The sequence below is a fragment of the Saimiri boliviensis genome, chromosome 3 (assembly GCF_048565385.1).
Source record: "Saimiri boliviensis isolate mSaiBol1 chromosome 3, mSaiBol1.pri, whole genome shotgun sequence".
Lineage (NCBI taxonomy): Eukaryota > Metazoa > Chordata > Mammalia > Primates > Cebidae > Saimiri > Saimiri boliviensis.
In genome coordinates this window covers 76,919,087-76,946,231 of record NC_133451.1, presented here as the reverse complement: position 1 = coordinate 76,946,231, position 27,145 = coordinate 76,919,087, and the positions used below count along the sequence as shown (strand labels likewise).

At 36.7% G+C, this 27,145-nt stretch overlaps 1 non-coding gene across 1 annotated transcript; it reads left to right on the top strand.

Moving 5' to 3' along the window:
- Window positions 1-20,292: 20,292 nt before the first annotated feature.
- LOC120363811 (small nucleolar RNA Z40) lies at window positions 20,293-20,367 on the top strand. The gene has a single exon (XR_005579249.2). It is a non-coding gene; the product is annotated as a small nucleolar RNA Z40 (small nucleolar RNA).
- The last annotated feature ends 6,778 nt before the right edge of the window (window positions 20,368-27,145 follow it).

The following is a 27,145-nucleotide window of genomic DNA, read 5'->3' as shown; positions in this document are numbered from 1 at the left end:
CAGAGCAAGACTGTCTCAAAAAAAAAAAAAGATGACTGTGAAGGCAGACATCATATGGGTTATGAAGGACACAAAAATTATCCACTTTTTCATTTATTTTTTGAAACTATCAGGTACCTAAAGCCTTCCAGAAAATTCATGCATAGGTTATATTAGGAATCTGATTGCGAGTGATAGAAACTAACAGTTCAGAAAAAAAGAGACCCTCTCTTTCTCAGTTTCTATACATCAAATCTCAGGAAAGTCTCTAATTGGCCACAGTTATTTGCACATTCCTGAAAAAAATTACTGTGTCCAGGAATGTGGAATACTCTCACTGATCCAACATACAATTTCCTCTAGAAATTAATAAAAATTAATGAAATGAAATATTAATGACTTTATTTTGTTTTATAGTCAGTTTCCATTTTTGCTTCCTTAAGTATATTATAAGCATCTTAAGGAAAGAAATTAAACATATTTAGCCTTTGAACCCTCAGCACCCAATATAATACATGAACTAATAAATGTTTGATAAGTGAACTAATGAATGTTCTGGACCATTTGTTCTTTCTCTTTCACCAATGCTCATTAGTTCCATCCCATCTTCAATAGTCCCCTCCCTAACCTACACCTTCTCTACTTCCCCGAGAATAAGAGATTAACTGTAAGTAATCAACCTTGTCATTTGTAACAACTCAGAAGTTAGTACAAATGATTGGTTAAACACATTTTATGAAAAAGTTAGTAGAATGTTCAATTTTAGGTAAATTCACATGATTTTAAGTATCTAAATTACATAAAAGTTATATTTAGCTTGGAAGCATCTACAAATTTCAAGTTTATTTCAGGCCCTTAAGAATTTATTGCTGCAAAATATGCTGCAACTGTAGCAAATGATCTCGACAGAAAGCCTGATTGATTTATGCCTTATTAATCTAACTGTCTCTATTCATCATTCCATGTTTAAATAATGGGAAGTTTCATCAAGGTTGCCAAAAGACAATGTTAATTGTAAAAATTGGGGGTGAAATAAGTTGCAATGACATTGACATATCTTTAATATAAGACACCCTCACATCAAAAAGTTTGCTGTTCTCATTTGAATAATTTATTAACTAAGATTGTCTATGTGTCCTTTCATGTGTGTGTATATATTTATTTACTTACGCTGTGTATTTCTGTCATAATAAAAAGATTGAAAACAGCAGTATCTTTAATAAGACAGAAGTATAAGACAGAAGTTTTTTTTTTTTTTTTTTTTTTTTTTCTCACAAAACAGTTCAGCTGGAAGATCCAGGGCTGATATGATTGTCACAAGCATCAGAGACCCAGCTCCTTTTATCTGCAGCTCCAGAGGGCATCATGCTCACATTCCAGCCAGCAGGAGGCAGAAACATTCCCTTGGGCAGGTTTTACTTCTTTAAGGGCACAGTATGGATATTGCACCTGTCACTGCTGCTCATACTACATTAGAACTTAGTTTCTTGATCACAACTAGCCACAAAGAAGGCTGGCTAATATAATCTTTAGGTAGGTAGCCATGTTCTCAGGTAGATGTCTACTATTATACGTATTCTACTAGAAAGGGAGAACAGCTATTGGCAGATAACCACCATCTCTGCTAGTGTGCTATTTCATTATTGTTTCTTTATAATAAAAGGAGACTTTTGTTCCAATTATCTATCCAAATATAGACAAAGATCTAAACTTCTATAGTCAATTCACCAAAATCTGTTTTCGTCAGGGTTCTCCAGAGAAACAGAACCAATAGGAGAGAGAAAGACAGAGAGAGAGAGAGAAGAGTGGAGCAGGGAGTTAATAGGGGAATTAACTCACTCAATTCTGGTGGCTGAGAAGTCCCATGATAGGCTACTTGCAAGCTGAAGAGCCAAGGAAGCTGGTAGCATGGCTCAGTTCAGGTCCAAAGGCCTCAGAACCAAGGAAGTCAATGCTGTACCTCTGTCTGAAGCTGAAAGCCCAAGAGCCCAGGGGGCCACTGATGTGAGTCCCAGAACGTAAAAGCCAGAGAACCTGGAGTTCTGATGTCCAATGGCCAGAAAAGAGAGAGAGCAAGAGTGCGCCCTTCCTCCACCTTTTTGCTCTATCCAGGCCTCCAGCCAATTGGATGGAGCTGGTGCACACTGAGGGCAGATCTTCCCCCACTTGATCCATCAACTCAGATACCAATCTCCTCCACAAATACCCTCATAGATAGACCTGGGGCAGCCCAGTTATTCTAATCAAATGCCAAACCACGTGGGTTTTCCTTACACAAAAGAGGGACAGCCCCAGTACCAACTAAACCATTGAGAATAAGTAACACTTGACTGAATTACCTTTAATTCAGTCAAGTTGACAACCAAAATTGACCATCAAAAGTCCACCCCTTGCCAACTTGGTACCAACACTCATCTCCTTAAACCACACTTAATCTCCAAATAAAGATAATAACAAGGCTATAGTTCCTCCTAGCATGATACAACTATTCTGTGTACAACCAAAAAATCCACCAATCCCTTTTCCAGAAGAGGAAGTAAAGTCCTTAAATGATGTTTACTCCTCTTGTGATATCCCGCAATGTAAATATTATGATATAAATTTAACAATTTTTTTATGATTATCTCAATTGATGCAGAGAAGGCTTTCGACAAAATTCAACAGCCCTTTATGCTAAAAACCCTCAATAAACTAGGTATTGACGGAACGTATCTCAAAACAATAAAAGCTATTTACGACAAACCAACAGCCAATATCATACTGAATGGGCAAAAACTGGAAGCATTCCCTTTGAAATCTGGCACTAGACAAGGATGCCCTCTCTCACCACTCCTATTCAATATAGTACTGGAAGTTCTAGCCAGAGCAATCAGGCAAGAAAAAGAAATAAAGGGTATCCAAATTGGAAAGGAGGAAATCAAATTGTCTCTATTTGCAGATGACATGATTGTATATCTGGAAGACCCCATCATCTCAGCCCACAGTCTCCTGAAACTGATAAACAACTTCAGCAAAGTCTCAGGATACAAAATCAATGTGCAAAAATCACAAGCATTCCTATACACCAGTAATAGACTTCAAGAGAGCCAAATCAAGAATGAACTGCCATTCACAATTGCTACAAAGAGAATAAAGTACCTAGGAATACAACTAACAATGAACGTAAAGGACCTCTTCAAGGAGAACTACAAGCCATTGCTCAACGAAATAAGAGAGGATACAAACAGATGGAGAAACATTCCATGTTCATGGTTAGGAAGAATCAACATCGTGAAAATGGCCATACTGCCCAAAGTAATTTACAGATTCAACGCTATTCCCATCAAGCTACCAATGACCTTCTTCACAGAACTGGAAAAAAACAATATTTAAATACTGATATAAACTCAATGCATTTTAAATTATATGAGAAAGGAATAAAAGAAGAAAGAAAATTTTAAAAATCAAAGAAAATAAAGATGTTTTTGTATATACACACACATGCACACATACACACACACATATGTACATATATATTAACACATACAAAAGTATTCTTAACAAAATAGAGGGGAAATACTCATGGCAATTACACCCTCCATGTCTATAACTATTAATCATGTGGTTGTATCTGGTATTTATAATCACCTTCTTCTATGACTTATTCAATATTCCTTTTGCCTTCATCAAGCACCTCAGCTAATTATAGTTCTTTACCTGGCAGAGTGACCCAAACCTTCATTCCAGAAGGGTCTGAGTCATTCCTAGTCTGCCCACATATGGTTGTTGTAATTTCCCATTGACCTTAATCACAAGGCCTGGTAATACTAAGAGACTCTCTGAGAGAGATCCTGTATTCCAGACATACTCTTCCTTAGCTCCATTATGGAGTAGCAGTCCACATCAATCACCCCAGTCAACACCGTTAGTCTCTTCTCTGCCTGCTGAGTTAGAGGCATGAGGAGCGCAGAGAGGCCAGGTGGCAGTCTTAACTTCCAGCTCAATGCAATCTTTGTTATGCCTCTAGTAGGAGTAGTTTTCCCTCTGGGACTAAGACCTCCAGACCACCAGAGCATAAAGTTATAAGAACAGGAAGCAAAAATTTTGCCAGTGTGTCATTAGGGGTAATGGTGAGTAATGTCATTCCCATTTCCCCTTGATCCCTGGACCCAAGTAGTCTGTCTATGGGAGAAACAGTAACAATATTGGATGCTAATTCAGGGCATATACAGCCTTCTGGAGAACATGGTCTAGGGCCCTGAGAAGAACTGTCACCTAGCTGGCACTGTAACAGACTGATGGGGAAGATGGTAAGACCAGGGAATTCCATGAGCACGGGCCCATTGCTGCACTTCTTTGGCTGTGAGTAATAATAGGCTGTGTGTGCTGTCACCCTCAGGACACTGAATGAAAAAAATCAAACCAGCAACGCCCGTAAGTTATCATGAGGTGAGATGAGAGGCAGGGATGTTTTATTGACATTGCACAGGAAGTGTCATGGCAGCACAATAGGGTTTTATTTTTCAACTTGAAAGAAAGAATGACTCTGCCAAAAGCAATGCAAAATAAATGCTCTTCCCAACATCGCCACTGTCAGCAAAACATAATGGCAGAGAGAAGAAACTCCCAGAAAAAATTCAGAAGAACAAGTATCAGATGAGAGAGAAAGAAATATGACCCTTTTCCTAGGATTGACAAGGGAAATAGGGAGCAACCACTGTCTAGACTATGGTTTGAGAGAAGCAAAACTTTCTGGAGAAATAAATGTATAACTATTTAGTATTTAAAGACCATATTTTGAGTACGTACATAAGAAAAGACATATAAAATTTCTTGATGCCAGAAGCAGACGTTTTTATTTTTTTAAGACAGAGTCTTGTTCTGTCACCCAGACTAGAGCACAATGGCATTAATGTGGCTCATTACAGCCTATACCTCCTGGGATCAAGCAATATTCTGGCCTCAGCTCTGCCATATCTGGCTGATTTTTGTATTTTTTTTTTTATAGAGACAGAGTCTCACTGTGTTTCCCAGTTTGGTCTTGAACTCCTGGGCTCAAGTGATCCACCTACCTCAGCTTCCCAAAGTGCTGGGAGTACAGGCATTAGCCACTATGCCCAGCCCAGAAGCAGATTTTCTGCGGGGGAAGGCAGGGACAGAGTCTCACCCTGTTGCCCAGGCTGGAGTGCCGTGGTCCTATCTCGGCTCACTGAAACCTCTGCCCCCTTGATTCAAGCAATTCTCCTGGCTAATTTTTTTTTTATTTTTAGTAGAGTCAGGGTTTCATCATGTTGGCTAGGCTGGTCTCAAACTCCTGACCTCAGGTAATCCTTCCACCTGGGCCTCCCAAATTGATGGAATTACAGGCGTGAGCTATCACACTCAGCCAGAAGCAGACTTAAAACATCAGTGAAGTGAAACAATGCACGGGACCCACAGAGGACCACAGGACCACATTCTCTGCCACAGGTGCCAAAGCCTTGGAAAAAAGTAATCCAGCGTGGCCTTGCTAACAGCTATCATCAATCCTGTAGCGAGAAAGACTGCAGACCATAACCAGGTACCACTCTCTGCATATTCTTTGTAATTGTTGTACATAAATATATTTAATTATCTGTAGTTTTCCTTACATTCTGAATAGGCTGTTTTGCCTTCTTCATAAAGCCACAAAGTAAAGAGCCCCTCTGCCCAGACTTCTACTTTAGGAAATACTACCACAGGCACCCAAAGATGAATGTATAAAGATGTGCATTGCATCCTTACACAACAGAAGTGCACATGGCCTTAAAAATAAGAAAGCAAATAAATGTAAAGAATGGTCTAATTTATTCACTTAAATGCTCATAAATGCATATCACCTTTCTGAAAAAATTAGAGGGAGTGGGGCAGAGACATAACACCTTCACCTTCTTACATTCTGTACTATTTTGAGTTTTTACCATAAATAAACATTACTTTAGTCTTTTTAACCAACTAATAAAAACAATTCCTTCAAGGCACTAGTATATAAATATCTGAAATGACAAGATGTCCTCCTCCCAGGCCATGATTTTAGAACAGGGTTTACCAGGTCAGCAATATCTCCTAAAGAATATGGCCTTTGCAAGATGTATTGCCGTCTGATTCTAACAAATGTTGCATTGGCATCTAGAAATCCCTGGACTTGGGGCTATGGCCTCAATCTCACTAATCATCCTTAATGTAAACATCTTTTTCTTTTCTCCATTATGAAAAGGGATCCTGAGGCATGTCTTATGCTCCCAGTGGACAAATACAAAGCTCCTAGCTGCAGAAAGTCATGGAAAATGCCACAAGAAGCACACATAGAAAAACGATCGAACCCTTGAACTCAGAATTGTAGAAGTCCATCCTTCTGGCATGAACTCTGGAATTCAAAAGTTCTGAGCTCCTTTCCTGGCTCCACCACATCTAAGGTGTGCAGACCTGCACAATTTATTGATTTTCTCTCTGCTTTGTCACCTGTAAGTCACCATACTATGGCCTAACTCATATGGACCTTGTGAGAATTCGGTTAGTGAATGCGTGGAAAGCTTCTAATAAGTACCTGAGAAAAGTCTTATGATTCCTGTAAGCCCGAGCTAACTATATAGGTACAGGTTTTCCTACAAGATAATCAAGCCCTGTGCCTGGTTTATGTTGGCCAATGTCTATCAGTGCTGACAGTCTACAATTTATCAAGTTTTCTATGGAAGTCAGAGTGAAGAGAAAATATAAATGAGACTCTCATCATAAAACCTGGGTCAACAATTCAAGTCAATATTTACTCGGAGTCTACTATTACAAAACACGGTGATTGGCTGAAGATTTTTTTTTAATATACAATATTCTACCCTTCAGGAGCTCACAAACTTATGGCAAAGATAAGTCAAAAGTGAATACTCTAATTCACAACCAAACAGAATGCTTATGAAAGAATAGAGAATGGAAAGCAATTTCAACTGAAGGAACATGAAGAGATTTTACAGAAGACTTATGGTTTGAACTAAGTTTTGCAGAACAGCAGCTTTGGAGGAAAGAGCACTGAAGGGAGACAGAACAGTGTGTGTAAAGACGTGGAGAACATGGAATGCAGAGTCTATCTGGGACTAAGTTTACTAGGGCTGCCACACAAAACATCACAGACCACATGGCTTAAACAACAGAAATTTATTTCTCACGGTTCTGGAGGCTGGAAGTCCAAGATCAAGCTGCCAGCAGGTTTAGTTGATTCTGAGGTTTCTCTGCTTGGTTTGCAGACAGCCACATTCTCACTCTGTCCTCACATGGTCTTCAGTCTGTGCACAAACAGCTCTGCTGTCTCTTTGTGTGTCCAGATTTTCTCTTTTTATGAAGACATCAGTCAGATTGGATTAGGGCTTACTCTAAAGACTTTATTTTAACTGAATTATTTCTGTAAATACCTTATCTTCAAACATAGCCACATTCTGAGGTACTGAGCGTTAGAACTTCAGTGTACAAATCTTAGGGAAACACAGCTCAGCCCATAATGCTGTGACCTCTGGCCCTCCAAAATTCATGTCTTTCTCACATTCAAACTACATTCACTTCCATCCCAACAACCCCAATGCTATCCTAGGCCAGCATCAACTATTATGTTCCAAATCTTATCTAAATATAATCTAAATCAAGTTTGAGTGAGACTCAAGTTTGCGTCATCCTGAGGCAAATGTTTTGTCCACCTGTGAACTTGTGAAACCACACAAGTTATCTGCTTCCAAAACACAATAGTGGAAGAGGCATGGCATAGACATTCTCATTTCAAAATGGAGAAATCAGAAAGAAGGGATCATAAGTCTCAAGGAAATTCAAAACCTAGCAAGGCAAATTCCATTAGACTTTAGGCCTCCTTCATAGTCCTCTTTGGCTCTATGTTCTGTCTTCTGGCCCACAGAGATGGCAGTCCCAACTTCCAGGCCCACTGGGGCAGCAGTATCACCTCTACAGCCCTGAAATCTCTTTATCTGCCCAAATTTTCTCTTCTTATGAGGATACCAATCAGATTGGGTTAGGAACCACCTGAAAGACCTCATTTCTAACTAAATTATCTCTTTGAAGTCCTAATCCTCAACTACGATCACATTTTGGGTTGCTGGGGGTTAGGATTGCAACATGAAAAACTGGAAGGGATACAATCCAGCCCATAAAAAATAACAAGTAATGTGATGGAAATAAAGAATGCATGGGAAAGCACATGGAAGTGGTAGATATAATGAAAGATAAAATAGTGCAAACATCATCAGTTCTTGTTATAAACCAGGCACTATTCTAAGTGCTTATTTTACATAAACTTACTTAAACTCACAATGGCCCTTCAAAGTAGGTATTATTGTTATTATTCCTATTTTCTAGAATTGGAACTGAGGCACAGAAAGAAGAATGGAACCAGGAGCTCCCATTCCAAGATTAATTCTCTTAATCTCTATGCTATATTGTTGGGGGGTGGAAGTAGAAAGTGGGCAAATTGTGGAGCACTCTTGAGGTCAGTCTTAGAAGGCTGGGCTTAACTCTGTAAGAAATGGAAAGCCAATGGTAATGAGCAGGGGAGTACAACCATCTTTTTTCTTTTTTCTTATTTTTTCCCTTTCCTTTATTTCCTTCTTTCTCTTTCTTTCTCCCCTTCTTTCTTTTTCTTTCTTTCTGAGAACACCAAAGGCAATTTATAGAATGGACTGAAATGGAAATAAACCAGGACACCATTATGTTATCTATAGAAGATTATAGAAACTCTGGTTTCTAGTATTGGATGCAGGTCACTTCATAGAAAACACAAAATAATTTTTGTAATATATGAACAAGGTCCAGTGATTTTAAGAGGACTAGATTATTTCCATCATTACAGGTTCATGATGGATTCTAAATAATCCACCTGTTTTGCTTCTTTTTCTTTCCCATATATAAATAGGAAAATATCCATAGTAAGAACTCATTTGTCCTTTTTTTTTTTTTTTTTTTTTTTTGAGATGGAGTTCCACTCTTGTTGCCCAGGCTGGAGTGCAATGATGCAATCTCAGCTCACCGAAACTTCTGCCTCCTGAGTTCAAGCGCCTTTCTCCTGCCCCAGCCTCCTGAGTAGCTGGAATTACACGCATGTGCCACCACACCTAGCTAATTCTGTATTTTTAGTAGAGATGGGATTTCTCCATGTTGGTCAGGCTGGCCTCAAACTCCTGAGCTCAGGTGATCTCCCCAAAGTGCTGGGATTACAGGTGTGAGCCACCACATGCCATGCTAATGTTTAATGTATGTTTCATTGGCTTTTATGGTTACTGTTTCCTGAATTATATCATTTCCTTCTTACATCAACAACTCTGTGAGGTGATTTTTGCCCATGTGGAAACTGAAGTATAAAGAGGATTAATTCCTTAATGAAAACCATGGTGGCCAAAAAATAGAGATTATCATATTAAGGTCTAACTATCTGTAGAGTCTGAGCTCTTGAACACATGGTAGAATTAATAATCTTATTGAGGTATGATTGGCATATAACAGATCGTACATATTTAAAATGCATAATTTTTCAAGTTTTGACATAAACATATATCTGTGGAACCATCACCAAATCAAAATACTGAACATATTTCTAGAACTCTTATTAATTTTATCATATAACATATACCCCTTTTACTGGCTTCTTTTACTCAGCATTAAGACTTTTGAAATTCTATCGGGAGGATCCAGTATGGCTGAAAAGGAACAGCTCTGGAGTGCAGTTCCCAGCAAGAACAAAGCAGAGGATGAGTGCCCACCACATTTCCAAACAAATTTTCACTGCCCACAGACCAGGAGATTCCTGGGCCAAAAACCACCACAAGTTTTCAGCACGGTGGTCTCAGCTAGTGCTGGGTTGGTGCACAGAAACTCACACAAATCTGGGTGGCCATTTCAACTGGCACCTGGAACTCCCAGGAGACAGAGCCACCCATTCAACTGAAAGGGAGGGGCAGAGACAGGGAGCCAGGTGATCTGGCTTGGCAGGTACCACCCCCACAAAACAAGCAATCTGAAATGCTCTGGATTGACAGTTTTGCAGCAAGCACAGCTAGACCCAGTATGGTCCAGCTCAGTGGGGGTAAGGGTGACCACCACTACTGAGGCACTTCACATAGCATCTGGGCAGAGCCTGCGGCAGTTCAGCAACACCCCTGCTGGCAGACTGTGACTAGACTACTCCGTGCGGAGCAGGGCATCTATGAAAAAAGGCAGCAGCAAGACAAGAACTTACAAATAAAGCTGACCTTCTAGGACAGAACACCTAGGAAAAGAGGCAGTTATGAGTTCCCTGCAGCAGACTTAAAAGTGCCTGCCCAGCAGCTCTGCACAGAACAACAGAGCTCCCAGCTCAGCACTTGAGCTTCTATAACATACAGACTGTCTCCTCAAGCAGCTCCCCGACCCCCCATATACCCAAAGAGACACCTCATAAAGGAGACCTCTGGCCGATATCTGGTGGGTACTCTCTGGGATGAAGGTAACAGAAGAAGACTTTGGCAGCAACCTTTACTGTTCTGCAGCCCCCGTGGGTGATACTGAGGCAAGCAGGTTCTGGAGTGGACCTCCAGCAGTCCTGCAGCAGAGAGGCCTGCGTGTTAGAAAAAAAAACTAAGAAACAGAAAGAAATAACTTCATCATCAACAAAACGGATATCCACTCAGAGACCTTATCCAAAAAGTCACCAACTATAAAGAACACAGGTAGATAAAGCCATTAAGATGGGAAGAAACTGGCACAAAAAGGATGAAAACACCAAAAACCAAACCAGAACGCCTCTCCTCCTCCAAAGGAGCACAACTCCTCACCAGCTAGGAATCAAAAATGGATGGAGAATGAATCTGATGAATTGACAGAAACAGGCTTCAGAAGGTGGGTAATAAGAAACTTCTCAGAGCTAAATGAACATGTGCTAATCCAATGCAAAGAAACTATGAACCCAGAGCAAAGGTTAGATGAGACGCTAACTAGAATAAACAGCTTAGAGAAGAATATAAATGACTTGATGGAGCTGAAAAACAACACGAGAACTTCACAAAGCATATACAAGTTTCAATAGCCAACTAGACCAAGCAGAAAAAAGGATATCAGAGACTGAAGATCAACTCAATGAAATAAAATAAGAACACAACAATAGAGAGAAAGAGTTAAAAGAAATGAACAAAGCTTCCAAGAAATATGGGATTATGTGAAAAGACCTAATCTATGCTTGACAGGTGCACCTGAATGTGACAGAGAGAGTGAATCCAAGCTGGAAAACACTCTCCAGGATATTATCCAGGAAGGCTTCCCCAACCTAGCAAACCAGGCCACCGTTCAAGTCCAGGAAATACAAAGATCACCGCAAAGATATTCCTCAAGAAGAGCAACCCTAAGGCACATAATCGCCAGATTCACCAGGGTTGAAATGAAGGAAAAAATGCTACAGGCAGCCAGAGAGAGAGGTTGGGTTACCCACAAAGGGAAGCCCATCAGACTTACAGTGGATCTCTCAGCAGAAACCCTACAAACCAGAAGAGAGTGGAGTATTACACATCCTTAAAGAAATGAACTTTCAACCTAAAATTTCATATCCAGCCAAACTAAGCTTCATAAGCGAAGGAGAAATAAAATCCTTTATGGACAAGCTACTGCTGAGAGATTTTGTCACCACTAGGCCTGCCTTACAAGAGCTCCTGAAAGAAGCACTAAACAAGGAAAGGAACAACCAGTACCAGCCACTCCAAAAACATACCAAATGGTAAAGGCCGTAGACATAATGAAGAAAATGTGTCAACTAATGGGCAAATCATCCAGGTAGCAGCAAAACAGCAGGATCAAATTCACACATAACAATATTAACCTTAAATGTAAATGGACTAAAAGCCCCAATCAAAAGACACAGACTGGCAAATTAGATAAAAAGCCAAAACTCATCAGTGTGCTGTACCCAGGAAACCCATCTCACATGCGAGGATACACATGGGCTCAAAATAAAGGGATGGAGAAATATTTATCAAATGGAGAGCAAAAAAAAGCAGGATTTGCAATCCTAATCTCTGATAAAATGAACTTTCAATCAACAAAGATCAAAAGAGACAAAGAAGGGCATGATGTAATGGTAAAAGGATCAATGCATCAAGAAGAGCTAATGATCCTAAATATATATGCACCCAATACAGGAGCACCCAGGTACATAAACAAGTTCTTAACAACCTACAAAGAGACTTAACTCCCACACAATAATAGTGGGAGACTTTAACACTCCACTGTCAATATTAGACAGATCAATGAGACAGAAAATTAACATGGATATCCAGGACTTGAACTCAGACCTGAACCAAGCAAACCTAATAGACATTTATAGAACTCTCCACCAAAATCCACAAAATATACATTCTTCTCAGCACCACATTGCACCTACTCTAAAATTGACCACATGATGGGAAGTAAATCATTCCTCAGCAAATGCAAAAGAATGAAAATCATAACAAACAGTCTCTCAGACCACAGGGCAATCAAATTAGAACTCAGAATTCAGAAACTAACTCAAAACCGCACAGCTTCATGGAAACTGAACAACTGGCTCCTGAATGTTGACTAGATAAACAATGAAATGAAGGCAGAAATAAAGATGTTCTTTGAAACCAATAAGAATGAAGACACAATGTACCAGAATCTCTGGGATACATTTAAAGCAGTGTCTAGAGGAAAATTTATAGCAGTAAATGCCCACATGAAAAGCAAGGAAAGATCTAAAATTTACACCCTATTATCAAAATTCAAAGAGCTAGAGGAGCAAGATCAAAAAAACACAAAAGCTAGCAGAAGACAAGAAATAACTAAGATCAAAACAGAACTGAAGGAGATAGAGATGCAAAAAAACACTTCAAAAAATTAATAAATCCAGGAGCTGATTTTTTGAAAACATCAACAAAATAGACCACTAGCCAGATTAATAAAAAGGAAAAGGAAGAAGAATCAAATAGATACAATAAAAAATGATAAAGGGGATTTCACCATTGATTCCACAGAAATACAGACTACAATCAGAGATTACCACAAACAACTCTATTCACATAGACCAGTAAACCTGGAAGAAATGGATAAATTCCTGGACACTTGCACCCTCCCAAGCCTAAACCAGGAAGAAGTTGAAACATTGAATAGACCAAAATCAAGGGCTGAAGTTGAGTCAGCAATTAATAGCCTACCAACAAAAAAAACTCCAGGTCCAGACAGGTTCACAGCTGAATTCTACCAGACATACAAAGAGGATCTGTTACCATTCCTTCTGAAACTATTCCAAACAATACAAAAAGAGGGAATCCTTCCCAAATCATTTTATGAGACCAACATCATCCTGATACCAAAACCTGGCAGAGACTCAGCAAGAAAAGAAAACTTCAGGCCAGTATCCATGATGAAGATAGATGCAAAAATCTTCACTAAAATACTGGCAAACTGATTGTAACAGCACATCAAAAAGCTTATTGATCTCACACTGCCATGTGTGTACCTATGCAACAATCTTGCACATTCTTCACATGTACCCCAAAACCTAAAATGCAATTAAAAAAATAAAAATAAAAAATAAAAAACAATAAAACAAAATAAATAAATAAAAATAAAAATAAATTTTAAAAAATTTAAAAAATAAAAAAAGCTTATCGATCTCAATCAAGTAGGCTTCATTCCAGGGCTGCAAGGCTGATTCAACATATGCAAGTCTATAAACATAATCCACCACATAAACAGAAACAAAGACAAAAACCACATGATTATCTCAATAGATGGAGAGAAGGCCTTCAACAAAATTCAACAACACTTTATGCTAAAAACTCTCAATAAAGTAGGTATTGAAGGAACCTATATCAAAACAGTAAAAGCTATTTATGACAGACCTACAGCCAGTATCATACTGAATGGGCAAAAACTGGAAGCATTACCTTTGCAATCTAGCACTAGACAAGGATGCCCTCTCTCACCTATTCAATATAGTATTGGAAGTTCTAGCCAGAACAATTAGGCAAGAAAAAAAATATAAAGGGTATCAATTAGGAAAAGAGGAAGTTAAATTGTCTCTATTTGCAGACAGCATGATTGTATAATTAGAAGACCCTACATCTCAGCCCAAAATCTCCTTAAACTGATAAGCAACTTCAGCAGTCTCTGGATACAAAATCAATGTGCAGAAATCACAAGCATTTCTTGACACCAATAACAGACTAACAGAGAGCCAAATCATGAGCAAACTCCCATTTACAATTGCTACAAAGAGAATAAAATACTTAGGAATAGGGCTAACAAAGGATGTAAAGGACCTCTTCAAGGAGAACTACAAACCACTGCTCAAGGAAGTAAAAGAGGACACAAACAGATGGAAAAACATTCCATGTTCATAGTTAGGAAGAATCAATATCGTGAAAATGGCCATACTACCCAAAGTAATTTATAGATTCAACACTATCCCCATCAAACTACTAATGACCTTCTTCACAGAACTGGAAAAAACACCTTAAACTTCATATGGAACCAAAAGAGAGCCCACATAGCCAAGACATACCTAAGCAGAAAGAACAAAGCCAGAGGCATCACACTACCTGATTTCAAACTATACTACAAGGCTACAGTAATCAAAACAGCATGGTACTGGTACCAAAACAGAGATATAGACCAATGGAACAGAATAGAGCGCCTGGAGGCAATGCCAAACATCTATAACCATCTGATCTTTGACATTCTGACAAAAACAAGTAATGGGGAAAGGATTCCGTGTTTAATAAATGGTGTTGGAAAAACTGGCTAGCCATGTGCAGAAAGCAGAAACTGGGCCCCTTCCTGACACCTTACACTAAAATTAACTCCAGATGGATTAAAGACTTAAACATAAGACCTAACACCATAAAAAAAACCCTAGAAAAAAACCTAGACAAAACCATTCAGGACATAGGCATAGGCAAGGACTTCGTAACTAAAACACAAAAAGCATTGGCAACAAAAGCCAAAATAGACAAATGGGATCTAATTAAACTCTAGAGTTTCTACACAACAAAAGAAATAATCATTAGAGTGAACCGGCAACCAACAGAATGGGAAAAAAATTTTGCAATCTACCCATCTGACAAGGGGCTAATATCCAGAATCTATAAAAAACTAAAACAGATTTATAAGAAAAACAAACAAACAAACAAATCCATTCAAAAGTGGGCAAAGGATACGAACAGATACTTTTCAAAAGAAGACATATGAGGCCAACAAACATATGAAAAAATGCTCATCATCACTGGTCATTAGAGAAATGCAAATCAAAACCACATTGAGATACTACCTCACACCAGTTAGAATGGTGATCATTAAAAAATCTGGAGACAACAGATGCTGGGGAGGATGTGGAGAAATAGGAACACTTTTACACTGTTGGTAGGAGTGTAAACTAGTTCAACCATTGTGGAAGACAGTGTGGTGATTTCTCGAGGACCTAGAAACAGAAATTCCATTTGACCCAGTATTTGACCCAGCAATCCCATAACTAGGTATATATCCAAAGGATTATAAATCATTCTATTATAAAGACACATGCACAAATATGTTCTGTGGCACTGTTTACGATAGCAAAGACCTGGAACAAACCCAGATGTCCATCAACAATAAATGGATAAAGAAAATGTGTCACATATACATCATGGAATACTATGCAGCCATAAAATGTGATGAGTTCATGTCCTTTGTAAGAATATGCATGAATCTGGAAACTATCATTCTCAGCAAACTGACACAAGAACAGAAAATCAAACACCATGTGTTCTCACTCATAGGTGGGTGATGAACAATGAGAACACATGGACACATGGACACAGGGAGGGGAGCATCAAACACTGGGGTCTGTTGCGGGGTGGGGCAAGGAAGGGACAGCAGAGGAGAGTGGGGAGGTCAGGGAGGGATAACCTGAGGATAAATGCCAGATATAGGTGATGGGGAAATGAAGGCAGCAAATCACATTGCCATGTATGTACCTATGCAACAATCCTGCATGTTCTGCACATGTACCCCAGAACCTAAAGTACAATAAAAAAATAAAAATTAAATTAAATTTAAAATAAAAATAAAAAAATTTATTTAATACAATAAAAAAAAGAAATTTCATCCGTGTTGTTGTGCTTTCATTCATTCTATTGTTAAGAAATATCTCACAATTTCTTTATCCATTCACACATTGATGAACAGTTGGGTTGTTTCCAGTTTGAGGCTACTAAAGAAAAAGCTGACATAATCTTGTGTGCAAGTGTTTGTGTGGATATAAATTCCATTCCTCTTAGGTAAATGCCTAAAGTTAGAATGGCTGGGTGGTATGGTAACTTTACATCTAACTTTATAAGAAATTGCCAGACTCTTCCAAAATGGTTGTATCATTTTATATTTCCACCAATAGGGTATAAGAGTTTCTCCACGTTCTTGTCAACACTTGAAATGGTCAGTCTTTAAGTTTAGATATTTTAATAGGCATATAGTGATATTTCACTGAGGTTTTAATATGCATTCTCTTAATGACTAATAATGTTGAACATCTTTTATTTGCCATTCATGTCTTTTTTGGTGAAGTGTCTGTTCAAATATATTGTCCACTTTTTAATTGGGTTTATTATTATTATTATTATTATTATTATTACTACTAGAGTTTTTGACTGTTCTTTACATAATCTGAATATAAGTCTTTATCAGATATTCAACTTGCAAATATTTTACCCTGGTTTGTTGTGCCTTTTCATTCTCTTAACAATATATTATGAAGGGCAGAATTTCTTAATTTTGATTAAGTCCAATTTATCCATTTTTTCTTTTATAGATCATGTTCTGGTGTTGGTTTTTATGGATTATTTGTCTAAATCATACACACAATGATTTTCTTCTATTATTCTTCTATAAGTTTTATAGTTTTAGGTTTACATTTGTCTGTCATTCATTTTTAATTTATTTTTTAATATTTCATGGTATATATCCAAGTCCATTGTTTGTCCATGGGTATCCAATTGTTCCAGCAACATTTGTTGTAAAGACTATCTTTTCTCCACAAAATTGCATTTGCCATTTACAAAAACTTGCCATATATGTATGGGTCAATTTCTGGATTCTCTATTATGGTCCATTAGTCTGTATGCCTATCTTGTCACTAATATCATACTGTCTTGATTAATATAATTGTATAATAGGACCGCAAGTGAGAAAGGGTAAATTCTCCAACTTTGTTCTTATTCAATATTGTTTTGGCAAGTCTAGATCCTTTACATTTTCATATGGATTTCAGAATCAATTTTTTAGTTTATACAATTTAATTAATTTGTTAACAACATTGAGTCTTCCAATTTGTAAACAGATTATATCTTTCAACTTATTTATGTCTAGATATTTTATTTTATTTGTGGCTATTGTAAATGATATTACTTTCTTTTTCAGATCAGTCACTCTTGGCGTAAAGATATGCTACTGATTTTCATAGGTTGATCTGTAGCCTGTGACTTCACTGAATTTATTTATCAGTTCTAATAGTTTTTTGGTTGAGTCTTTAGGTTTTTCCAAATAGAAGATGATATTATCTGCAAACAAGGATAATTTGACTTCTTCCCTTCCAATTTGGATGCCTTTATTTCTTTTGTCTCATCGCTCTGGCTAGGATTTCCAATATTATATTGAATAATAGTGCTGATTGTATTGAATAACAGAGCATTCTTGTCATGTTCCCGCTCTTAAAGGAAAGTCTTTCTGGTTTTCCCATTTAATACAATACTAGCTGTGGATCTATCATATATGGTTTTGTATTATGTTGAGGTATGTTCCTCCTATACTCAGTTTTTTAGGGTTTTCATAATGAATGAATGTTGAATTTTGTCAAATGCTTTTTCAGCATCAAATGAAATGATCATATGGTTTTTGTCCTTCCTTTGGTTGACATGATATATCACAGTGATTGATTTGTGTACGTTGAACCATCTTTGCACACCCTAGGATAAATCCCACTTGGTCATGATGAATTATCTTTTTAACATATTGCTGAGTTCAGTTTGCAAGTATTTTGTTGAGGATATTTACATCAATATTCATCAAAGATATTGTTCTGTAGTTTTCCTTTCTTCGTGTGTGTTTTTGCCTAGCTATTATCAGAGTAGTACTAGCCTCATACAATGAGTTTGGAAGTATTCCCTCTCCTCCTCTATTTTTTAGAATAGTTTGAGTAAGATTCGTTTTAGTTCTTCTTTAAATGCTTGGTAGAATTCAACAATGAGTTCATCAGGTACTGGATTTTTGCCTAGTGGGAGATATTTTATTACAGCTTTGATCTCATTATTTGTTGTTAGTCTGTTCAGGTTTTGGATTTCTTCATAGTTCAATCTTGGTAGGTTGTATGTGTCTATCTATTTCCTCTAAATTTTCCAATTTATTGGAATATGGTTGCTCATAGCCACTAATGATTTTTTTTGAAGTTCTGCGGTAACCATTGTAATGTTCCTTTTTCATCTCTAACTTTTATTTATTTGGGTCTTCTCCCCTTTTCTTAGTCTGTCTGTTTGTCAATTTTGGTTATCTTTTCAAAAAAACCAACTGTTTGTTTCATTGATTTTTTTATATTGTTTTCTTCATTTCAAATTCACTTATTTCTGCTCTGATCTTTATTATTTATTTTGCATTCACTTTCTCTTGCTTTTCTAGTTTTTTAAGATGAATCATTTATTTATTTATTTGAAGTTTTTCTTCTTTTTTTGATGTAGGTACTTAACAGCTATAAATTTCCCTCTTAGTACTGCTTTCACTGTGTCCTATAGGTTTTGGTATGTTGTGTTTTCATTATCAATTGTTTCAAGAATTTTTTTAATTTTCTTCTTAATTTCTTCTTTGACCCACTGGTCATTCAAGAGCATATTTTTTAATTTCCATGTGTTCATATAGTTTCTGAAATTTCTCTTTTTGGTTTCTAGTTTTATTCCATTATGGGCAGACCTCAAACTATGAAACTGCTACAAGAAAACATTGGGGAAACACTCTAAGACACAGGTCTGGGCAAAAAATTCTTGAGTAATATCCCACGAGCACAGATAACCAAAGCAAAAATGGAAAAATGGGATCACATCAAGTTAAAAAGCTCCCGCACAGCAAATGATACAATCAACAAAGGAAGAGACAACCCACAGATTGGAAGAAAATATTCGCAAACTACCCATCTGACAAGGGATTAACAACCAGAATATATAAGGAGCTCAAACAATTCTACAGGAAAATATCTAATAATCTGATTTAAAATGGGCAAAAGATCTGCATAGATATTTCTCAAAAGAAGACATACAAATGACAAATAGGGATCTGGAAAGTTGCTCAACATCACTGATCATAAGCGAAACACATATCAAAACTACAATAATATATCATCTCACCCTATTAGATGACTTTTACCCAAAGACAGCAATAACATCCGCTGGAAAGGATGTACAGAAAAGTGAACTCTTGTATGCTGTTGGTGGGAATGCAAACTAGTACAAACCCTATGGAGAACATAACAGTTTGGAGGTTCCTCAGAAAAATTAAAAATTGAGCTACCATATGATCCAGCAATCCCACTGCTGGATATATACCCCAAAGAAAGGAAATCAGTATACCAAAGAGGTATCTGCACTCCCACATTTATTGCAGCACTGTTTACAATAGGCAGGACTTGGAAGCAACCTAAGTGTCCATCAACAGATGAATGAATAAAGAAAATGTGGTCCATACACACAATGAAGAACTATGCAGCCATAAAAAAAAACGAGATCCTGTCAGTTGCAACATCACGGATAAAACTGGAAGTCATTATGTTAAGTGAAATAAGCCAGGCACAGAAAGACAAACTGCATGTTCTCACTTATGTGTGGGATTTAAAAATCAAAATAATTTAACACATGGAGATAGAGAGTAGAAGGATGGTTACCAGAGGCTGGGAAGGGTATGGGGAGGTGACGGGGAGATGAGGATGGTTAACAGGTACCAAAAGAAGTTGCAAAGAATGAATAATACCTAACATTTGGTAGCACAACAGGGTGACTATAGTCAAGATAATTTAATTGTACAGTTTAAAATCAAAAAGACAGTGAGCCAAGATCATGCCATTGCAACCTGGGCAACAGAGCAGAAGCCTGTCTCGAAATTAATTAACTATTAATTAACTAAAAGAGTATAATTAGATTGTTCATAACACAAAAGATAAATGCCTGAGGGACTGGATACCCCAGTTTCCATGATGTGATTATCACACCTTGAATGCCTGTATCAAAATATTGCATATACTCCATAATGATATACACCTACTATATACTCACAAAATTTTAAAAAAAAAAAAAAATGAAGTTCAACTGCTCTGAATGGGCTGAATGAAAATGGCCTTTCTGAACATCAATTTACATTTAAAAGAATTAAAAAAAAGAATGGATGTTGGATTTTATCTAATGCTTTTACTGCATTTTTTGAGATGATCACATGGGAGCATTTACTTAGTCTGTTAATAGAATAAATTTCACTAAATTTCATTGCTTGATTTTCAAATGTTGTGCCCACCTTGCTTTCTGGAGACAAATTCCACTTGATCATGATACATCATCATTTTTACCTATCACTGCATTCGGTTTGCTGTTTTTTAAATTAGAGATGGGGTCTCACTATCTTGCCCAGGCTAAAGTGCAGTGGCTATTCACAGTACTATCAGTTTCCCTCTAAGTACTACTTTAGTAGCATCTCAAAAATTGTGATGTATTGTGTTTTTATTTCAATTCAATCCAAAGCATTTTCTAATTTCCTTCTTTATTTATTCTTTGACCCATGGATTATTTAGAAATGTGTTATTTTGTTTCCAAATTCTGAAATTTTCCAGATATTTTTCTATTACTGATTTCTAACTTATTTCTATCATGATAAGCAAAGGTACTTTATATGACCTGAAGCCTCTTAAATTTACTGAGATTCATTTTAGTAGTCCAGACTATAGGATATCTTGCTAAACATTCTTGCGCTTTTAAAAAGAAGTTGTAACTTGCCATTGTTGGGAAAAGTTTCCTATAAATATCAGTTGGATCAGACTGGTGGATAGTGCTTTTCAAGTCTTCTATAACCTAACTGATTTTCCGTTTGTTCTATTAACCATTAGGGGTAGAAAATCTCTGACTATAACTGAAATGTTAAAATATCTCACTCTAATTATGAAGTTGTATATTTTTTCTTACAGATTTTTCTGTTTCTGTTTTTGTGGGGGGTTTTTTTCTATGTAGTTTGAGATAATGTTATTTGGGTCACAAATATTTTAGATTGCTATGTCCTCATGTTGAATTAACTCCTGTAACAAATGAAATTGTATTATTTATCCTTGGGAAAACTCCTTGCTATAAAATCCATTTTCTCTGATACCAAGGGCCATTTCAGTTTTTTTTTTTTTGTTTTTGTTTTTTGTTTTTTGTATTTTGTTTTTTTAATTAGAGCTAATATGGCATGTCTTTTTCTATCCTTTTACTTTTTGTACCTTTACATTTAAAGTTGAGGTGGAAGGACTGTAGGTAGTATATAGTTAAGTCTTTCTTTTGTATCAAATCTGACAATCTTCCTTTTAATAACAGCATTTAGACCCTTTGAATTTACAATGGTGATTGATATGCTGGTGTTTAAATCTACAATCTTTTTCCTTTCTTTTTAATTGCACTTTAGTTTTGGGTGTACGTGTGAAGAACATGCAAGATTGTTGCATAGGTACACATAGGGCAGCATGATTTGCTGCCTTCCTCCCCTTCACCTATATCTGGCATTTCTCCCTATGCTATCTCTCCCCAGCTCCCCATCCCCCACTGTCCCTTCCCTAGTTTCCCCCAACAGACCCCAGTGTGTAGTGCTCCCCTCCCTATGTCCATGTGTTCTCATTGTTCAACACTCATCTATGAGCAAGAACATGCAGTGTTTGATTTTCTGCTCTTGTGTCAGTTTGCTGAGAATGATGGTTTCCAGGTTCATCCATGTCCCTACAAAGGACACGAACTCATCGTTTTTGATGGCTGCATAATATTCCATGGTGTATATGTGCCACATTTTCCCTGTCCAGTCTATCATCGATGGGCATTTGGGTTGGTTCCAGGTTTTTGCTATTGTAAACTGTGCTGCAATGAACATTCGTGTGCATGTGTCCTTATAGTAAAATGATTTATAATCCTTTGGATATATACCCAGTAATGGGATTGCTGGGTCAAATGGAATTTCTATGTCTTGGTCCTTGAGGAATCACCACACTGTCTTCCACAATGGTTGAACTATAAATCTATAGGCTTACTATTTGTTTTGCGTTTGTCCTACCTCCTTTTTGTTTTCCTTTTCTGCTTGCTTTTGAATTATTTGTCTAATTTTTGTTATTCTACTCTTTCTTTTTTATTTAACGTTAGCTATGTTTTTATTGTCTTATTTTATTGGTTGCTTAAGAGTTTGTAGTGTGCATCTTGAGCTCATCATAGTTTACCTTCATGTCATATATACCGCAGAACATAGAATAAAAGAAACTCCCAGTAGTATATGTCTAGTTTTCCCCTCCTGGCCTTTGTGCTATTATCAAATATTTTACTTCTACACAGGTTTTTAACTCCAAAATACATAATTTTTATTTGCGATTTAAACAGTTGTCTGTGATTTAAAGAAATTTAAATAATAAGAAAAAAATTAACCTATGCCTTTGCCAGTTCTGGACCTTTTATATAGATCTCATTTTCCATCTGATATCATTCTGTTCTGCTTGAAAGTCTTTCTTTCAATATTTGGGTTTCTGTTGGGTTGGGTTGGGTTTGGTAGTGGCCATCTTTTTATGGTTAATCCCTTTAGTTTTTTTAATATGTGAAAGCATATTTATTTCATCTTTGTTTTCCAATATAGGCAATCTTTATGTTACAGTTCAAATATAAATAGATTTCAGTTACCACTGTTTAGCTAAAGAATAGCAGTACCCCAATAACATGGTTTAAATTTCAGTTGTCATTGATATGAACTATGAGTTATTACATAAAGTACAAACTTTGCTACTAGCTCCTCAGACTATTAGTAAGTAAATGACAGTCAGCAAAGCATGTAGTTATGATGCCTCCTTGTCTCCTAGTGATAAAGTTATTTAACTTTGCATAAAAATGAATACTCCTTGTCTCTACTAAAAATACAATAGCTGGGTGTGGTGGAAAGCACGTGTAACCTCAGCTACTCAGGAAGCTGAGACAGGAGACTCACTTAAACCCAGGAGGCAGAGGTTTCAGTGAGCCGAAATTGCACCACTGCACTCCAATCTGGGCAACAGAGCAAGATTACATCTTAAAAAACAAAAACAACAAAAACAAAACATGCAGATACAACAAAGAAACTGAAAGTAATAATGTTGGAATGATGGAAATTCAAACAACATGAATAGAGTTAGCAAAGAACTAGCTGACTGCGGAAATGTTGACGTTGCCACTGTTTGAAAGACTCTATATAGATATGCAGCAAGATGAGCTTAGTGAAGGTGAACATATTGACGAATGAATAAAGTGATTTTTATAAAAAAGAAAGATCTCCAGGGGAAATGGTACCAAAAATTTCATATCAAAGGAGCTCTTAAAGATATTTCAAACACTGAAGGAGCAACGGATAAAATATTAGAAGTTAATCTGAAATAGAAGAAGTATGACAATTTACCAAGGCATAGAAAAGACGTTCATTTCAAGTATTAAGTTACCTAACAAGAAGAAGTCAAGCACTTTTAAAACTATTCTTGGTAAGTTTTTTACAAAGAAATAAACATGTTAATTTTTAATGTTTTTAATGTTTCTGATTACAGTGATCCAATTAGATGTTAGTTTTACTATTTTTTTATTTTTTATACATTTTTAAGTGACACTAAAAGAGTTTTTAGTATTTTGGCAACAATTTTTAGTATTTTGGCAAAAATTCTTAACAGTCAATTGGGCACAATAGTTCATACCTCTAATCCCAGTACTTTGGAAGGCAAGTCAAGCAGATTACTTGAGCTCAGGAGTTTGAGACCAGCCTGGGCAACATGGCAAAATCCCATCCCTATAGAAAAACACAAAACTAGCCAGGTGTGGTGGTGCATGCTTGCAGTGCCAGCTGCTCAGGAGGCTGAGGCAGGCAGATCACTCGAACCCGGAGGTCAAGACTGCAGTGAGCCAAGATCAGACCACTGCACTCCAGCCTGGGAAACAGAGTGGGACTCTATATCCAATGTCTTGAGAATTACATATTTTATATTTTATCCAATATATATTATATATTTTATCCAATATTTCAGTTGTTTCACTTAGGAAAGTAAATTCAGTCTCCAACTTAACCAGAAGTAGAAGCCAAAGAATCTACAACTTTTATCTGGATTTGTCAAACAATACCTCAGTTCTTCACTTGTTTTACAAACAAATTCCTCAGTCTTCATTATTCATTTTCTAGTATATCTTTTTTGTGATTAAATAAAATTTAAAGGACTATTTCTATGTAATATGTCCTAAGACCAAAAAAAGCCCCAACTATACAAGAAACTAATAGAACACTGCTGCTTTAGAAAACTATAACAAGTGATACGTCTTTGCATATCAGGTGTATCCCAAAAAGTTGCATGTAAATAGAGCTTAATAAAATAAAATTTCAAATGTACAAGGAAGCTATTTGAAGATATCTCACTCTGTATCTCTAACTTATTTCCTGTAAGTCCCAATAGAAAAGGATTGATGCATACTAAAGACCAAATGGAAACATTAAATGTGCTGCTTTAGACATCCCACCTTCATTACCAGCGTGTACCAGCAGTTTATCATTTGATGAAATTTTGGAGGGAAAGTTATAAACCAATAAATATTTTTAATTTGTTTCGCAAACTTCTACAAATGGCTTATGCCAGACTCAAATATGTGCCCATTTCTGCAACATAATACTATATAAGGAAGTTACTATAAGTCTGGCACTTGGAATGAACCTATTTTTACTGACTAAAGGAATGCATGAATAAATGAATAAATCTATCTAGAAGGAAAGACCAAGCTGTGCTCATGGTGAGGAGAGGATGCTTAACTCCACACAGGAAAAATAATGTTTAAAAGATAAAAAGAACTCATAGAGACAGAAAGTAGAATAACAGTTGCCATGGGCTAGAGAAATAGGGCAATGGAGAGTTATTGTTTAATAGATGCAGAGTTTCAATTTTACAAGATGAAGGGGTTCTGTGGAGGCATGGTGGCATTGGTAGCACAGCAATGACATAGAACTACACACATAAAAATAGTTAAGATGGTAGATTTTATGCTATGCATATTTTACCACAATTGAAATTTTTACATAAATAAATAAATAGAAAGTTTCTCTGAGATAGGTATCATCAGAGCTGAGAGTATCTTTAATATATGCAGAATTAACAAGACCTTACAAAGTTTTTAACAACAACAAAAAATCACTTTTTAAATAATAATCTAACTTGTCTTCTCTAAGCTTCTGGTTAATAAAATATTTTTAATGTAGGGAATTTTTACTGTGATGATGGTCACAGTGATAGTGGTGGTGGTGTTAATCTTGAAAATTACAACAAGTGATACTTCTTTTCATAGATGGTATATCTTGAAAAGTCACATGTAAATAGAATTTTATAAAATAAAATTTCAAATGTACAAGGAAAACTATTTAGAGATCCCACTCTATCTCTAACTTATATTTCCTATAAGGCCCAATGTTTTCATATCAGTTTTAAAGAGTTATTCCTTACCTACTGTAGTTATTACTATTGACATCATTGTAGAATGTGTCTTATTATCATCTGTTTATGGGTAGAGATAAAACGAATAGGCAATCTCCAAATAGGATATATATCTGTTTTTAAGTTGAAATTGTTATCGAATTATAAAACATGGGGCATATGGTAAAAATGGCCCTTCTAATAGACTTAAATATAACACTGTAAATTTAATTTCATGTAAATATCCATGTCCTATGTATTTACAGTGATAATTAAGACTGACCTGCCTCTTAATCTAGCTCTAAGTAATTGGTCATTATTCTCAAACAGTCTGAAATATGGACACTGAAATCTAAACAATTAAGAAAGGTCTGTATTATGATTTTTTAATGAACCAAATTTTGTGTTCCTTCTATTTCTGTTCTCTTATTTTTCTTCATTTCTTCAGCCCCTGACTCCCCATCATCTTATGTTTCCTCGGTTTCTCATTCTTCTCTTTGGATTGGGTTTATTCCTGATGTTTTGTAAGGACAGCCTGCATCACTACAGTCAGACCATCAGTGACACTGAGGAATTCACTGCATAATGATTTATTCTGAAGAAATCCAGATATTAGGGAAGAAGAAAAAGGAAAAATGGGAAGAAAGGAGGGAGAGAAGGAGGAAAAAAAACAGAGAAAAGATGGTAAACAGGGAAGTAGGGAGAAAGGGAAAGACAGACACAAAAGGAAAAATAGAAGAAGGAAAAAGACAAAGTGCCAGCTGCCCCAGCCTTGAGCCTCTGGATAATTCAACAGCTGCTCAGAAATTAACTATAAAGAAATGAACAGGAAAAAGGTAATGCCCTGCTTTTCACCTACACAGCAATATGAAATCATGGCCGGGCATGGTGGCTCATGCCTCTACTCCCAGTACTTTGTGAGGCCAAGGCAGGCAGATTGCCTGAGTTCAGGAGTTCGAGACAAGGTTGAGCAACATGGTGAAACCCCATCTCTACTAAAATACAAAAAATTAGCCAAGCGTAGCAGCATGCGTCTGTAATCCCAGCTACTTGGGAGGCTGAGGCAGGAGAATCACTTGAACCCAGGAGATGGAAGTTGCAGGGAGCCCAGATTGTACCACTGCACTCCAGCCTGGGTAACAGAGTGAGACTCCATCTCAAAAAAAAAAAAAAAAAAAAAAAAAACAAAGCCTAACCTTGCTATTATCTATTATTGCAAGAATTAAATAGAAAACAGTATTTAAGCATCCTGGTTCTTAACATTGATAGTTCTCATCATCCTTGACTTTTTTAAAACTAAAATCTGGCATTGATCAAGTTTAATTAACATTTCAATATTTTCCAATTAATATTTGCATTTGCCATTAAGCCAGACTATATGAACCTTATTTTGGTTATGTGTACATAAATAGACATTTAAGTTTTGTTAGACATTATCAGTATACAAGCTTC